Source organism: Schistocerca cancellata, chromosome 7 (genome assembly GCF_023864275.1).
Source record: "Schistocerca cancellata isolate TAMUIC-IGC-003103 chromosome 7, iqSchCanc2.1, whole genome shotgun sequence".
Classification (NCBI taxonomy): domain Eukaryota; kingdom Metazoa; phylum Arthropoda; class Insecta; order Orthoptera; family Acrididae; genus Schistocerca; species Schistocerca cancellata.
In genome coordinates this window covers 112,211,874-112,224,851 of record NC_064632.1, presented here as the reverse complement: position 1 = coordinate 112,224,851, position 12,978 = coordinate 112,211,874, and positions in this window count along the sequence as shown.

Here is a 12,978-nt window from a genome sequence, read left to right as displayed (position 1 = left end):
ATTGCACTGCCTCTTGTAGAGTCTGTCACTGCAGTTTGCTGAGCATCTCCGCAACGCTCTCGCGCCAACTGAATGACCCCGTGACGAAATAAGCTTCTCTTCCGTTAACTCAACCGTTAAGCGTTGATGAGCAATACTGAAGAATAGATCGAACAAGTTCGTTGTAAGTCGCTTCTTTAGTGAGTGAGTTACATTTTCTTGAGTTTCTCCCAATGAATTTCAGACTGGCAGCTGCTTTTGCTACTATTTTCTTAATGTAGTCATTCCAATTTAGATCGAATCGGTAATTACGCCTAGATATTTCGAGGTACACAGTGTCTGCAGTGATTTGTTGACAATAGCATGATCGAAAAATAGTGGATTTCCTCGTCTATTTATGGACAATTTGTTACACTTATTTACGTCCACGCTCCAGTCGTCAGTTTACATTTCTTTAGTCTTCTGACGTTTCAACCGTTCTATAGACAACATCATCGGCGAACAGACTCATGGAGCTTCCGAAATTATTGACCAAAAAAGTAGTAGTCAACCTAACCTAATCCCTACCGCCAACTAGTGGGCGTTCTATCTTCCATGGTATGCGGTAGGGGTTCTAAAACATTTTTATGAGATTTCCATAAAAATCTGACGTAAAGTATTTGGGAAATGACTATTATATGTTGTAACTTGCTGTAACTCTAGTTTATAATTTTTATAAACTACCTCATAAATAACCATTTCTCTGAAGCTGGCGAGCGGTAAGAAAAATTTATGACTAAGAGAGATACAAAAGTGATCTGTAGGTTATAAAGGTTGACTGCCCCTGGACTTGATAATTGTTGTTGTTGTTGTGGTCTTCAGTCCTGAGACTGGTTTGATGCAGCTCTCCATGCTATTCTATCCTGTGCAAGCTTCTTCATCTCCCAGTACCTACTGCAACCTACATCCTTCTGAATCTGCTTAGTGTATTCATCTCTTGGTCTCCCTCTACGATTTTTACCCTCCACGCTGCCCTCCAATACTAAATTGGTGATCCCTTGATGCCTCAGAACATGTCCTACCAACCGATCCCTTCTTCTGGTCAAGTTGTGCCACAAACTTCTCTTCTCCCCAATCCTATTCAATACCTCCTCATTTGTTATGTGATCTGCCCATCTAATCTGCAGCATTCTTCTGTAGCACCACATTTCGAAAGCTTCTATTCTCTTCTTGTCCAAACTAGTTATCGTCCATGTTTCACTTCCATACATGGCTACACTCCATACAAATACTTTCAGAAATGACTTCCTGACACTTAAATCTATACTTGACGTTAACAAATTTCTCTTCTTCAGAAACGCTTTCCTTGCCATTGCCAGTCTACATTTTATATCCTCTATACTTCGACCATCATCAGTTATTTTTCTCCCCAAATAGCAAAACTCCTTTACTACTTTAAGCGTCTCATTTCCTAATCTAATTCCCTCGGCATCACCTGACTTAATTCGACTACATTCCATTATCCTCGTTTTGCTTTTGTTGATGTTCATCTTATATCCTCCTTTCAAGATGTTAATATACATCGTATACAGCAACGACCCTATCACACTTCTTTGTAGTATTCTTATAATTACTTTTACATCTATCAATTTTGATCCCTTAAGAATAACGTGTTGAGTTCTGATTGCTAGTAATTCCTGCATCCAATGACAAATTTGATGACACTCTTTAAGTTCATATTTTATTCACTAAACGGCACTGCGGAACTGTAAATTTAATATTTTTGCTTTAAATGATGTTTTGATCCTAACTTGGTGGTAATATGGAATTGATAGTTTCATGCTTCGTGTATGTGCAATGAAAAATGGCAGTATATGTTCTGAAACTTCCTGGCAGATTAAAACTGTGTGCCAGGAAGTTTCATATCAGCGCTGCAGAGTGAAAATCTCGTTCTGAATATATGTTCTGTCAATCCTGTTTCGCGTCACTTTATTATGATTCGTCTCCAATGACAAAGTGTTGCTTCTGCAGTAAACTACGTGAGTAATTGCTTAATACGGCTCAAAACTGGTATGTTTTCCATTTGGCACCACAGCGCTTTATATTATTTCGGTCTGTTTTTCAACATTGTGAACTACATAAAAATGCGTAAATAAATTTCGTGTGTTCTGCCATCAGGTGTGTAAGGTGGAGGGAAACAGACCAGTTTCATCTACATTAAACAAGTGTGTGCTTTGGCATTGAAGTTGCTCCACAATAAATCAAGGAGGAAAGCATTCACATAACATAAATTGTGCTCAATCAGTTGCACAGAAATGAACTCTCAGCAAACCAGTGTCCCTTATACAATTTGCGGCGTGAACTCTTGTTCAATATTAAACTTAAACAGTGAACGTAATATGACATTATGCCTCTGCATCAATTATAAGCAGGAACTTATTGAACTGTGATTTTTTTCTTATCCTTGTCCCTGACCCTCGGAGTATTAATTACCAACACAATTCTTCAAACTATTTTATCCATGTTCACTATTTTATCCACATTCTTTGACATATTTTAAAGCCATATTCTTTGACATATTTTAAAGCCTGGGTACTTAATCCATTCAGTGACGAACATCTTCAGATCTGTCAAAAAACAAAGGTAAATGGACTAGAGAAACAAACAACAGCAGTGGACACAAAATGTGAGGTAAAATACCATTTACGTGAAACATCAAGTCACGGTTTAGAGCACATACCTGTGTAATCACATGTATAAATTACAAACCAGCTGACAAGTGCACCACAAATGTGCAGCCACAATATAAGTATAATCCAAATGGAAACAGTTCAAAATTAAAAAGTTGCGTAAAACAACAGTATTCAAAATCCAGACAGAGAATCCCAGACGTAGATTTCGATCCTATATTTTGGACAGATCTAAAGATGTTCATCTCTGAATGGGATGAATTACCTGGAGTTTTTTTAAAACAATTGTAATCAGAGTTTGGGAATAATTTCTTTAATATTCTCAGTATTTCTGTTAACTGTTGACAACAAAGTCCCAATTAGTTAATACATTCTCACTGAAAAAAATTCTCAAACATCAAAATAATTAGATTCTTGTGTCGCTGTTCAAAACAAAACTTTCAAAGTAGTGACGTTACGAAACTAACTGGGAGTTTTCTGTGGGTAATATTCCTCTACTACAGTACCGACGATGTTGTGATACCTTCCAGAATATGGGATTAACGTAATACCATTGCACCATCTCATTCAGTAATAAGCGCGAAATAGTTAGCATTTTTATTGCTACCATGCTTTTCTCCTGCCCTTATTTCTTTTCTCTAATGTCTATACCGTCCAGCAAGGGATCCTCTGCTTCAAGATTTAGTAAATTTTTATTTTGTTATTTAACTTTGTCACCGGATGGCCTTCACGACGCAACAGTCATGAAGATAACGTACGGGAGGGGGACTCGTGCGTGCCATTTGTGTGTTAATGGTGTAGACGTTGTTCTGTGTGTGATCTTATTTTAAATGTTCCTGTATCTGATTCTCTGAAGCGAATTTTGTGGAACGGCTCTGCATCTGCCAAAACGAGCGTGAGAAACCGCCTAAAACCACACTCAAGCTGTCCAATGTACCAGCCGATAGTCGATAATTACCCGCGCCGATTCGATGGAGGTCTGGCTCATTTTCCTGTCTCACAGGTTAGGGCACAGCCAGAGTAGACACAAATTACTTGCGATACTTAGAGCTACTTCTTATGACGTCAACTCCTCCCCTCCCCACACACTTCCCCTTCCCATTCTCATTCTCATTTTACTCCCCCAAGCGGCAGATTCAAAACAGCCCAATTTTCCACCGTGTCACGCAGAGATTCGTAAGTGGAATACACTGGGCTCGAGCCTCGATATAGGTTTGCTTCAACTTTCGTTAACTGTTGTGTAGATTTTTTTTCAAGTTTCGTTGATTTTTGCATTTGATCGGAAATTTCCTGTGATTAACGTACATTAAAATGGTGGACCAGACAGTCGTAGGATGTTTTACGTCTCGGTGTTCTCGCTTCAAAATCTATGGTTGCATTTTCGGCTTTTTAGACACTGAAACAGATGCGTCATTACTTCCACCAGATCGTCCATTTGGTTTCCAGTGGCAACAATTTTTCCCTTGATGTGTTTGTAAGACAAGTGTCTCAGTTTTTTACTTACCGCCGGTGATAAGATTCGACCCCTTTCAGGTTTTTTTTTTTTTTTCAAAATCGGATTATTGTTCGATTCTCCCCGAGAAAGCGAGTATTCTAGCCTACCACACATGTCTCTCCCTTAAGAGTTTCCTGAATTTGTCATTCGTGCCAATGATTGTTTTCATCTCTGGGTGTTGGTTTGAAGTTCCCAGTGACGTCATTTCAGTCTTTAAACATTTACACAAGTGTCCCGTCTTTTCAGCCTATAAGGATTGCGCATCACACCGCTGTTTGAACCATACAGATTCACGCATTTCACGTCTTCGTCGGAGAGGTGTATAAAGGCACATTTGCATGCCGAGCGTGAGTTTCCTCGGAAACGCGAAATATTAATTAAATAAATAATCAGTGACAAATAAATAAAGCCTATGGCACACAACTGCAGCGCTGTGTCGCTGATAAAACAAAAGCACAATTACGTTACTCTTATGTTTGATTAAGAAATGAGAGAGCTCTGGTAGAAGTGGGCGAGAAGCACGTATTTTATTCTATTGTCTGGCACACCGCCATATTTCATGTTATAGAAGAATACTGCGAGTTGCAACCAGACTAGGCACTCGATTCTGTAAAGAATTTATATTTATAAAATAGACAATCACCTCTGTACGACGTATTGGCATGGCTGGCAAATTATTGAAATATTGAGATTTAGATTATGAGTCCGCACCTACCCCAGCAGTCTTTGGAAACGATTTATTTACGAAGTCCGATTATTTCAGTTTTATTTCACGGTCAACTACGAGTAACATTGCCTTTATGAGAAAGCCATTGTCAAGCGTCTGATACCGAATAATTAAACGTCCACGTTCCAGATAAGCAAATATTTATTACAATTACAATCACAATCACCATCATACAGATAAAATAATTAATATTTAAATAATATTTTTTATTTTATTTATTTTATATTGGCGACTGCGTGTCGGACTTGTTATTTTGTTATTTGTTACATTGTTCTCTTTGTTTCATGTGAAAAATCAACTTTCTGGACCTGGACGTGAATGTATGAGAGATAACAAAAAAATCTGAAGATATTTTCCGATTCTAAAATTTTGCGGGAAGACGCAATGAAACTTCCAGCAAAATAAGGTAAGACGCAGCATCTTTGCATTAGCAGGCTTGACCAGACGTATAATTCAGTGTATTAGCTTTTCAGTAGATTCTGTAGTGTTTCTTTCGTGCATAACAGTTTTCAGTGATAAATTTCATTCTCAGTACTTTTCCTTAAACAATAACGTATGCAACAATACCAATACACGAGTGTACAATATGGCCGACTTCTGTACGATACGTAGTAACATGGACAGCAGCCATTACCAATAATCTCAAATTCAGTTTATATTTTTAAATTAACAGACAGCCATTGTTGCTACGAGCGATTCATGCTCAACTGCATTTTATTTTAAAATCAGTGTCAAATATTTTCTTGAAACATATATCACGTGTGGCATGGTAATAACTAGAAATCAATACGCAAAAATGGAACAGCAAAGACGTACTATTCAGACGCAATCCGACTCGGACGAGAGACAAATGTTAGAAAATGACTTTACGACAGCAACCGGTAGTGACGATTTATCAAACATTGACGCAAGTGTTGACGGAAATTTTGGCAATAGGCCGTCCACTACAAAAATTTCAAAGTCTCAGTCAGAGCCCATGTTGATGCATGACGTCACGTCTAATGACGCAACGGGGGCACAGACCTTGCAAACAGTAAACATTGCCGACATGTTACAAATGCTAATGAAACAAAACGCCGAAAACATGGCAACCTTACAGACACAAAATGACGCAATTAAATCTGACCTTATAGCACTCAAGACAGGTAATGACACTTTATGTAAACGTGTGGAACTTATAGAGGCCACACTGACCAAACAGATGACTGAACTCAGTACTAAATTTTCCCAGCTTAATACGAGACAAGAAAAGACTACAACTGACGTAGCACTTTTACAGACACAAGTAAAAAACCTTAATGTCACGTGTGAAGTTCTTACTGAACAAATTCAAACATATCCTTCAGTACATGACAACCTTGAAAAACGAATTACTGACGTACAGAATAAATTTGACAATGTTGAACAACACCTGACTGACATCTTACAATCTGATGCCACAGCTCATTTTCAAAATATTAATAAAGAATTTCATGATTGGGTAGTGAACAAAGACAAACATTTTGATAGATGCTTACGTGAAAATCTACCAACAATTGTGCACGACTCCGTAGCGCAATACATTACTAATAACAAACAGCTGATCAGTGACGCAGTACAATCCGTCACTGCACCCATGAGACAATTCACCGATCGACCACAGTCTGAATGTAACGAAAATATCAGTCAAAATGCACAGTTCAGGAACCAATATACATTGGAGTATGACACACACATACCGCACACGACAAACACACAAGAACAAAACACACCACGACTACAACACATACCACGATGTGCAAACACAAACACAAGCTATTATCATGGTAAACCACAGCAACATTATCGTAATTACTCGCCAGCTGAACATACCAGTAATTACAGTGGAATAAATCCATATCACAATACGAAGGAAGAAGAAAGCTTAATGAAACACAGGCAATTTCAGATTTTTATCCCAGAAAAACGAACCATTCATCCGGTGATTTTTCTTAAATCTTTTAGTAACGCATTTCCACGCACTTGGAGTGACCGGAAAAAGATTTCATATATTGTCGGTTACATCCAAGGCGATGCAGCTGTCTGGGCATACAGTCAAGCTGACGTATGTACCACGTACAGTGAGTTTGAGCGTGCTTTTCTGAACAAATTCTGGTCGCAATCCGTCCAGGAGCGACTCAGAAGACAAATTTTAGAACCTGAAACTTTTAACAGTAAAAATGGCAACTTACGCAGATATTTTGAAAAATACTTGAACATGGGACACTTTTTAGACGAACCAGTCGCAACGCGTGATATACTCCGTGCGTTGAAGGCCAAATTGCCTTTCAACATTAAAGAAAAACTCCTACATATCCCGGATGACGGTTCAGATTATTTTTTAACAGCCTTAGATTCGGTTGACATGTTACTTGAAGATCAGCGCTTCGCGCGGCAAAACAGCAGCCACAATGTTTACACTAGTGGTATGCAAAACATGCAGGCTTGCCAACTCAATTCTGGCGCGCCCACAGTTGGATACGCGGTACAGCAAAAACAGCAAACTCACATGCCGTTTCAATACGAAAATCAAAATCAACACGCGTATTCCAATACAAACAATAGTTACAACAGTAATAACACTTCATGCGGCAATCCATACAAAAGGCACCGCGGTAATAACTACAACGGTAACAACGGATACAAAGGCAACAACAAAAACACAAACAGAAATAGAAATAATAATAACTACGAGCCAAGACAGCATCAAGGTTGGACTCGTAACGATCAGTACTTCCATTCAAACTCTGCTTTACCACAGCATCCACCAGGACAAAATTGGAGCATACCTTACGACCGACAGGTAAGTTATAATGCGCAACAGCAACAACAACCGCAAAAGTTTGGAGATCATAATAGGCAATATCCGAATGTGAATATAATAGAAATGACACCTGATGCACAACCTCAATCTGTGTCAGTACCTAGTGCAAATGCTAATCCAACAAACTAGAAACAGTCACTTCTATGCCCCAGGTCATGGCTGAAGAATTCTTGCGGGGCGACTGCAATGTTAATCAGTTATTTGACACCACACTTGAACAACAGAATAATGATATGCCGAATAATTCTAAACAAAAATTACCTGTTTTATTTATAAGATACAACTACAATAACAATATATCAGATGAACTTTTACAAGACAGTACACAATGTCGTTCAAACACAAATGAAATTGTTTTAGCATCTACTACTGGTGTAGTAGGTGGGATTCCAACTACTATTATCCTCGATACAGGTGCAGCTGTGAGCGTTTTGTCTTTTAATTTCTATAAAAAGATGTGTGAATTGGAACCTGTGCCTGAGTTTCCTGCCCAAAACTGTAAAATAACTACTGCACTAGGTAATAAGTCATGTAGGGTTACGAAGTAAGTTTTTGTAAACATTAAAATAGGTAATGGAACCGTACAATGGCCATTCCTGGTTGTACAAAACCTTGTGACAAATTGCATATTAGGAATAGATATTATGAGCGAGAAGGACTCTATTATAGACTTCTCCAAAGGTAAATGTATTTTAAATGATAAAGGCAGTGTAATTATTATTGATTTGGACAGGAGAACTCTAAAGCATGACAAACACTGTACAGGGTACAAGGTTCAGTTAGTACTTGACAATGACATTCAAGATATGCAAACACACTCATCTGACACAGAGCTAATGGACTTGAAAACATTGCTTGATCATAAGATAAGTGAAGCTACAGCTCTCAGTGTACATGAACGTATAAAACTACAGGAAGTGTTATCCAAATATTTACAAGTTTTTACCAAACGATTAGGTGTTATCAACACGTATGTGTACAAGATTGAAGTTAAGCCTCACAAAATCTTCTACCACAAGACATATAACGTACTGCTATCTCAACGACCTGCTGTGTGGCAAGAATTAAAGCAAATGTTAGACTGGAAGGTCATTGAACCATCCACCTCACCTTATTGTAGTCCTCTACTTGTTGTCAAAAAATCAAATGGAAGCATTAGGTTAGTGTTAGACGCACGAGCAATTAATGAAATAATTTTACCGGTTCACACAAAACCCGAAAATTTAGAAGAGCAATTACAGAAATTTCTAGATGCAAAATATTTTTCCACAATAGATCTCGCTAATTCGTTTTGGCAGGTGGGTATCACTCCTGATTCACGGAAATATACTGCATTTATGTTCGGGGGGCGAACCTATCAGTTTTGTGTTCTACCTTTCGGACTGAATGTCAGCTCTGGGGTATTCATTACAGCCCTGGATACCGTGCTTGGCGATGATTTAGTTGAGACAGTCACACACTATGTAGATGATATACTGATAGCTACACAGTCTTGGAAGGAACACATTGACACACTTCAAAGAATTTTAGAAAAATACGCACACCGAGATCTTAGAGCATTTCATGCTGAATAATGTCAAAGTCATACCCATCAAAATATTGCTAAGCAACTCGAAAAACTCTGTTGTTACAACACAGATAATAAGTAGTGTAGAAATTTTCTTTTCAGCGGTTCCAGAGTCGCAGTTGAAGGCAGCGCGCGCCACCACCTGGAAGACGGAATATCAAAATAAAATTTATGATTACGTAGCAGTGAATGATATATTAATTTTTCACGGAACATTTGTTATTGTAGGTACCACTGACTTGGTATGACACCTGACGCACCGACAGACGTCATCTGTGAAGCGAACTTTTACTTTGAGAAATAGATTAGACGCACATCTCTCAACACGAAAAGCATCTATCAGTGGTCAAGGCCACACAGACACTCTACACACACGCACAAAACGCGAGGAATCGAACATTTTTTCTCTCTTACTATTTTGAATATTTATTGAGTAGTGAAAACGCCTGGTCTTGCCTACTGATGTAATGAATGTTGTGTCTAACCTATCTTAATTTCAGATGACATCACGTGACACAATGTAATAACCTATAGCTATGTAATGATGATGCAAACATGTTTATGTGCAACTGTATTATGTTTATGCTAAGAAAATATGTGACGTGTGTATGTATAATTACTTATTTTTTTAACTGATGTATCATGTAACTGTTACTATGTAAAAATTTGAACAAAACGAGTGCCAAAAAGACATTGCATAGTGAACCTCTGTTCACGGACATTAACGAACATTACTAACTCTGCAACTACGCAGAAACCTATGTGAAAGAAACGGTTAATGCCATTCATTATGCAGCGTATCTATGTAAACGCGATGAATGATTTCTTTGATTAATAACTACGAACATTTAGGTGAGCTATATTCAGCAAAAAACTGAAAATGTGAAGGGCATAATTCGTGCATCGTCTAGTGACATTACTACAGTGCCTAACTTCAAGGTGTTAACTGGATTAAATGGACACGAAGTGCCTGTCCAGAAAACAACACGACGGGTGGAAGAATTTTGGTTGGAACTTCAGGGAATGAAATGTTCTCGAAATGTGACGGACACTCTTACCTGGACTGTCCAAGGATCGACGCCAGCTATGTGCCGTCCGAGGTTCTGCAACCAAGCTTCCACGGAATGTAAAAAAAAAAAAAAAAAAAAAAAAACGAACTGCACGTGGACCAATTACTCGACGGGTCACGTCTGATCTGTAATGAGCAATGCCTTTAGTCACAACGAACTGCATCACAACGACTATAATGGAAATGGGAAATGGACACGCTTATGTATTAATCACGTTGTTATACAACGATGTTACTGTGATCAAAAAAACTTTACCACGACGATACTAACCTGTAAAAAAAATTATTGTGCAGCAGATGAATATGAACTGTAATAACGACACGATGTGTATAGGTCAATGCACCTGAAACATACGGACATTTTTCTTTGAAGTATTTCAAAACAATACTATGTAACTAAGAACATTCAACAATCTAAGTTGTATTGTGTTATAACAAATATTGTAAATTTAAAACTAAGTTACCTGTCATAGAATGTAGTCTTCATATGTAATCTTGGTTGAATATTTTCTTTGTGCAACGACTGAGAAACGCGCGCACACGAACAATATGAACTGCAATACTGTGCCGCGTGATCTAACTGTACGATATAACGGCAGTGCCGGAGTCACACAGACGCTTCTGCGCATGCGCGCACTCTATCTGCCAACATAAGAACTTTTACGGCGCACCCGCGTCATTCAAATTTTGTATATAATGTGTATAATGTAAGTCATGTAAATAGTTGTAGATAACTTAGATTTTCTTGTGCCTTTAGGTGAATTGCTCGCCTGCAGGTGTGTCCTTTCGCCTCGCAATTCAGGGGGCAATATAAAGGCACATTTGCATGCCGAGCGTGAGTTTCCTCGGAAACGCGAAATATTAATTAAATAAATAATCAGTGACAAATAAATAAAGCCTATGGCACACAACTGCAGCGCTGTGTCGCTGATAAAACAAAAGCACAATTACGTTACTCTTATGTTTGATTAAGAAATGAGAGAGCTCTGGTAGAAGTGGGCGAGAAGCACGTATTTTATTCTATTGTCTGGCACACCGCCATATTTCATGTTATAGAAGAATACTGCGAGTTGCAACCAGACTAGGCACTCGATTCTGTAAAGAATTTATATTTATAAAATAGACAATCACCTCTGTACGACGTATTGGCATGGCTGGCAAATTATTGAAATATTGAGATTTAGATTATGAGTCCGCACCTACCCCAGCAGTCTTTGGAAACGATTTATTTACGAAGTCCGATTATTTCAGTTTTATTTCACGGTCAACTACGAGTAACATTGCCTTTATGAGAAAGCCATTGTCAAGCGTCTGATACCGAATAATTAAACGTCCACGTTCCAGATAAGCAAATATTTATTACAATTACAATCATAATCACCATCATACAGATAGAATAATTAATATTTAAATAATATTTTTTATTTTATTTATTTTATAGGTGGTAGCTACGTTTTCGAATCTGCAAGTCAATTACGAGATGTGGGAGTTTTAACTCAATCGGTATGGTAGTATATTCAGTTGTCTGCGGCATTCAGCAGTAGCAGCATTCTGCTGAAGATGGCGAGCAGGTGATCTGCCGAAATATCGAGTCATGCTGACTTTAGGATCCGGCAGTAACCCCGAGGAGACTTTACCAAGGTGCCATGCCCATTTGACAAAATTGTAGTGCAGTATTAGCAATATCATCCACCCGCTTCCTCTTTATTCATCATTATCAGTGACACGTCATCATGTGACGTATTTACAAATGTAAAAGGGCTTAACGACATCGCTGGAGGTGGAGTATACGCTCAGAATGGGGACGGACAGGGAAGGAAATCGGCCACGACCATTTCGAGGGAACCACTGCGGCGTATGCATGAAAAACGATTTAGGGAAATCATGGAAAACTTGAATCTGGATGTCCAGACAAGGATTTGAACCACCGTCCTTCCGAATAAGAGTCCATTGTGCTGAACGCTGCGCCAGTAAGTTCCAACTCAGCGAAAATTCCCTTACGGAGTTAAAATTCATTCTGGAAACAATTTCCTAAGCTGTCGCTCAACCTTTTCTCCGCCAAATCCTTTCTTCCAGGAGCACTAATCGCGCAAGAGGTGGCAGAGAATTTATGTGAAGTTCGGAACGGCTGAAGTAAGACAGATGTGCCCGAATAGCTCAGTCGGTAAGAGCCTTGCCTGCGAAAGTCAAGGTTCCGTGTTCGAATCCCGGTCTGATACGCAATTTATATCTGCCAGGAAGCTCCATAACATGATAAGTTTGAAAGTGTTTCCCGGGCGGGAAAATTTCATCCCTTTCAAAAGAAAACGACACTACTCCGGTCTTAATTATGAACACAGTTTTGACATGATTAGAGATACTTTATACATATGTTCCATATATGAATCTCAGATTTCTTACGCGATTTTTGTAAGAGGTAGACACTCTAAGGCGATTTTCTAAAGCCGCGCGGAGTGGAGCAACGGTGGATCTTAAACATTAGGTACCGACTAATTTAATTTCACGCCAGTAGAAATATTACAGCAGCGAGAAACATTTAAAGTAATAAATAACACAGAAACATCCACTCATGTAGGAAAAGTTAGAGACTAAATTAGAAAAGGCAGACTAATGATCTATTGTTGGACCCA